Genomic DNA, 6,000 nt, shown 5'->3' with positions numbered 1-6,000 from the left:
TCAAAACATTCTGATCTATATTTGTCATTCATTCCCCTACTTTCTAAATATCCCTTCCAGATTCACAAATCAACCTTCCACCACCAACTCTCATTCGCAGTATTCCTCTAAACCAATTTTTAATCTTTCTAAATATGCTTAATGGATTTCCAAAAAAAATAGTTAATTCCCATTCTAAAATTACTTTCTACTATTTACAAAATTTAATGACCTATTCTCTATTTCCACTAAGTCTTATTTAGCATCGGCTAATGATCGAACCTTCCGCGAACAACGATAATGACCTATTATCGATTTCACTTGAGTCTTATTTAGCATATGCTAATGATCGAACCTTCCGCGAACAACGACAATGGTACGCGCCATTCACTTTGTTCATTCTAAGCGCATTATCCCGAGTTTCGTTTAATCACTTCTTAAAATTAAATATAACAATTTGTTGTATACAGGTTGTTCTAAATTTATATGCCCGTGGTTGAGAAAATTGAAAATATTTTATATTAAATTGAATTTTGTCTATAATTATCAAAATTTAATTTTCATATCAAATAGAAATATAACAATATATAAAAAATATATTAAAATAAAAAGTATAGGTATCATTTTTTATTCAGTTGCAATGCGAAGGCAAAACTGTCTTATTTTTCACTTAGTATAGAGAACGCAAACCAGTACTCTAAATCGACAATTTTCGACTCTAATTGGAGTCATCATCAGAGAGACGTAGGTTTGCTGTTCTCTGCCCCAAGTGACAAATCTCCGAGAGTCAATCCTCGCATTGCAACCGACGTTATGGAGTAGGTGTCTAGCGACATCTGCTAAATGAAAGTCGAAAGTTTTCAACCTAATAAAAAAAACTCTTACTTTTAATGACATATTAATTTTACTAGGCAAATCCAACGCAATGATAGGAAATGAAGGCATAAGCAAAGACATAGCTGGAATGGAAATGGGAGAATGCTTTGTAACCTAGCAGCAGAAACAGACTTTATAATGAGCACACACTTCAAACACAAAAAAGAGAGCATAAAGTAACCATGCGTAATGTAATCGCATCGCGTAATGTAAACCATCAATTGAGGCTAATCAAATAAATCATATTTTAATTTCAAAGATGTGGAGAAAAACAATTCAAGATGTTAGTTCGTATCGGGGCGCAAATGAAGATTTTGCCCAGGAAGGCCTCTTGTCTCTGAATATAGGTAGGTATGTAGTAAGACAACAACTTCTTCGCTTTTCAATTCATCAAATTATTCCAGGAATGAATATTTTGTCAAGCTAAATATTTCTTCTTCTTTTCAAATAACGGCAAAGTATAAAAATACTCTAAAGACGCTGCAACGCATACGATCTTGTTGATATAGTTCGTCCGCTATAACTTTTCCCATGCGTCACGATTCATTTTCAAACAAATTAAGTCAAAACATAATGTGAAACAAACGTCGATGTGTATATACATTTTGAATACTGTATACTATATATACTACACACATCGGCTTACGTTTCACTTTATGTTTTGATTGAAAATGAATCGTGACGCATGGGAAAAGTTATAGCGGACGAACAATATTATTGCTATCTATTAATAGATATTATAGGTATATAGTTTTTGGCGGTTTTTGTCAAAATTATAGAACATTGTTTTTCTATAAGTCGTCACGTGGCTCGTAAAATTCCGTCGTGCCATGCTATGACACGAGTGCCGCAGGTTGGCAATCCTTCGCTTAATAAATAGTATTTACTTGATCATATATTTATAGTTGAGGGGCATTTTGCTTTACGTATTTCTAGATAAACGATAAGATTCGGTCGATTTTAAATGTTACTATCGAAAACTATAGACCAGTGAATGGTTCATTTAAAATCTGAATAACTATGAATATAAATTAAACTATATATAAGCAGTGGGGTTCCTACGGTCTCCTCCGCAACCCACATTTCGCTCGCCATCGTTTTCTATCCACCCATTCGTTGTCTTCAATAGCTCTATCTGCCATAGACTGTTCTATGCCTTTCTTCCATGTTTCTGTAGGCCTTCCTCTTCTTCTTCTATTCATGGGTGTGTATTCAATGCTCTTTTTGGCCATCTTTCCTCTGACATCCTCATAACATGACCATACCACAGCAATTTCTTTGTTTCTATATGGTCAACCGTGGAATATACACTCTTTGTCCGTCGTCTTATTTCCTCATTTGGTACGTGTTCTAATCTAAATACCCTGCATGCTCTACGCAAATAATCCATTTACGCTTCTTCTATATTTTTTCGTTTCTTTCCGGTGAGTTGCCAACACTCTGCTCCATAAGGTATCATAGGTTCCACAATTGTTCTGTAGATTGTCAATTTTGTGTTCAGCTTCACCTTGTTAGACCATAGTAGACCATTTAAAATACGAGCTTTCTTTCCTTCCTTGCTGTATACTATGCTGTATGTCTCTTTTTGTAGTTCCTTCTTCTGATATTATGCTTCCTAAATATCTATATTCCTTAAATTTTCTTATACTTCTTAACTCTAATTCCGGATCTTCGGTTTCCTCTCCTATTCTCAAATATTCCGTTTTCTCCATGTTCATACATAGGCCCCATTTTTTATATTCGATCTGTAACTTTCTTAGCATATAATCCATATCATGTTCATCGTTGGCAAGAACTACTTGGTCATCAGCAAAAAACAAAGTTGTTAAGCAGTTTTCTTCCATCATTATTCCCATCCCAGCAACTGTTTTCCTTCATTGCTCCAGAGCTTTCTGGATATATATTTTAAAGAGTGTTGGCGATAAGCAGCACCCTTGCCTTAAACCTTTTGTAACAGGGAATGGTTCCGACAAAAATTTTCCCTGTTTAATACAGCTTTTCGGGTTTTGATACATATTTTGAATTGCTTGCACATATGCTTCACTTATGCCTATCGTGGTCAAAATTTCAAAGAGGTTCTTTAAAGGTACCGTGTCGTAGGCTTTTTCCAGATCCATAAATGTTACGTGAGTAGATAGATTCCTTGCTCTTCTTTTCTCTATTACTTGTTGCATCACCAATATGTTATCTGCGCAAGATCTACCGGTGCAAAAACCACTTTGTTCTTCCATGTCCTGAATTTCTAATTTCACCCTTTTCTTTAATACTCGGCCATACAACATCCCCATTGCACTGGTTATATTCATACCTCTGTAGTTTTTGCACAATGTTTTGTCTCCTTTTTTGTAAATCGAGCTGATGTATGCACAATTCCAATCTTCTGGTATTTTTTCTCCCTGCAACATGCATTTGTTGAAGAGTTCCGCCATTATTTCGTGCAGTATGTTTGGTCCATATTTTATCAGTTCGATGGGGATATTTCCAGGCCCTGGTGCTTTCCCATTTTTTTATTCTAATAAGACTTCTTCTATTTCTTTTGTAGTATTGTATTGTATAAATTAAACTAAAACTACAAATTTAATAAGAATAAGACGTTACAAAATCAACGACTGCTATATCCATTTTTGAGATCTTCTTAAAAGCAAAACTTAACTGGAAATACGAACTGGAAATACTAACTTAAATACTACGAAAATATGAAAACTCCACCAGCAGTCCATTCTTCTTCTTTTTTTTGTTTAGATTTTACTATGTCTGTTTTACAATGTGCCTCCAGTATGTTGACATTCCATAGTTTTCTTGGTCTTCCCACTGATCGTCTTCTTATTGGGGAGCCGCCGACCGCCTCTCACCGTTCTTACTAGGGATGGGAAAAACCTACCGGTTACAATCTAAAACCGGTTTTTTTACTTCGAAATAATCGGTTTTTCCGGTTGTTTTTTTGACCCGCTTTTAACCGGTTTCTTGAAGTTATACTTCTTTAGGCGCGATTTCATTGAGGGTGAAATTTTATTGATCTGCGCGCATGCGCACACAGGCAGTATGGAGTTGGTTACTAAATGTTTTAATTTATGTATGTATCAGTCCAGAAAAGGTGCGGAAAGAATATATTAGTGTTTTTAAATATATTTTTCTACAAACGTGTTAAAAATACAATTTTTAGCACTCCATAGGAGCGTTAAAAATGCTACTTTAAGGCACTAGTGCTTTAAAATTTTTAAGGCACTGCCGTTAAAAGTGAATTGTCAAATTGTGAAACGTCAAAATATTTATATTTCATTTATTAACATTAATATAAATAATACAACTTGCGCAATTTGAAAAAGGTGGTTTAAAAGGCTTTTTATTATAATTTTGTGTCTTTGGATTTGTCTTCCTTGGGCGTAAAATAATAAAACATCTATTTTTATATTTCACTTCTCACCGTGATGTGTAATTATGTATATCTGAAACGTCAGTAGTATGCGCCTTGATGGCCTTGTTGGTAGAGCACTGGACCAGAGATCGAGAAATCGCGATATTGCGGGTTCAATTCCCGAACGATTCATACTTTTTTCTTTTTTTTTTTTTTAATATTTGGCATTGTTAAGTTTTGGTTCATTTTTGGTAATTATTTTTAATTTTTTGTATTGTAACTGTTAAGTAGGTATATTTATTTCGTTGAAATTATATTATAATAGAAGTATAACTTCTTACGTGCGTACAAAGTACACACACATTCTTTTTTATTTTAAAGTAATAACCGGTGAAGAACCGGATAAGTTACCTCTGGAAAAATAATGAATAATGAATATGAGTGTATATTCCGGCACGAAAAACGGGCATCCCAAAAAATGGATCACTGACTATCATCTATTCCTTCTTCTAGTTTTTATTTATACGACCATGTATTATTTTCAAGAATAATTTGAGAATGTGACTTATTAATGATATTGTTCTGTATTCACTGCAATCTTTATCATTTGTATTTTTAGGGATAGCACAAAAGGTTGAGAGTAACCATTGTTTTGGTATGTTTCCTGTTTTGTAAACTGTGTTAAACAAGTCTACAATAATGTCTAAGGTTTCATCATTTATGCATTTTAAGCTTTCTACTGGAATTTGGTCTGGACCTACCTACTGATTTACCATTTTTGCTGTTTTTTTAATGCCGATTTAATTTCTTCTTTTAATATCTTCAAAACCGTATCATCTTCTACTTCGACTTCCACCTGCTCTGTTCTATTGTCTTTGAACAATTCATTTATGTATTCTGCCCATCTCTTTAATTTTTCGTTAGTACTCAACACAGGTTTCCCATCTGTATCTTTTAGTATTCCCGGTTTTCTTTTTCTGTTGTTCTGAGTTAATTCCTTAATTTTTTTATGTGTGTTAAAATTATCATGTCTTTTCTGGTGTTCTTCTATTTCTGCGCATTGTTCTTTTAACCATTGTTCTTTAGCCTGCTTAGTTTTGGATTTTATTTGTTTATCCACATTTTTGTACATCTGATTATCTTTGTTTTTATGCTGACGTCTTTCTTCCATTAAATCTAAGATTTCCTCCATCATCCATTATTTCTTTTTGTATCTGGTTGGTGTAAGAATTTCTTTTTGACATTTATCTATTTCTGTCTTTATTAATAACCATTTTGTCTCTGTTTCAGTATTTTGCTGGATTTGTTCTTTACGGTTATTAATTTCATCTGTCAGGCGTTGTTCTATGAGTGGGTTTCTTAGTTTACTTGTATCGATTTTTACATCTGTTGTTCTGCGTTTTATTATTTTCATTTTGAGCCTAATTTTGGTCACTACTGGGTTGTGATCTGATCCTATGTCGGCACCTGGATAGGTTTTTGAAGATATAATTGCGTTCTTGTATCTTTGTCTAATCAATACATATTCTATTTGGTTTCTTACAATTCTCCCTTCTTGATCTGCTGGTGACTTCCAGGTATATAGTCTTCTCTTTGGCATTTTAAACAATGTATTAGTTATGACAAAATTATTGTTTTGGCAAAATTCGATAAGCCTGTCACCTCTTTCGTTTCTGTTGCCCAGACCATATCCTCCTGTACATTCTTCTACTTTTTCATCTCCAACTTTTGCGTTAAAATCTCCCATTATAATTGTAACATCCTGCGTTTTAATGGATTTTAAAATATTG

Source organism: Diabrotica virgifera, chromosome 9 (genome assembly GCF_917563875.1).
Source record: "Diabrotica virgifera virgifera chromosome 9, PGI_DIABVI_V3a".
NCBI classification, from domain to species: Eukaryota; Metazoa; Arthropoda; class Insecta; order Coleoptera; family Chrysomelidae; genus Diabrotica; species Diabrotica virgifera.
This window is presented reverse-complemented; position numbering follows the sequence as displayed.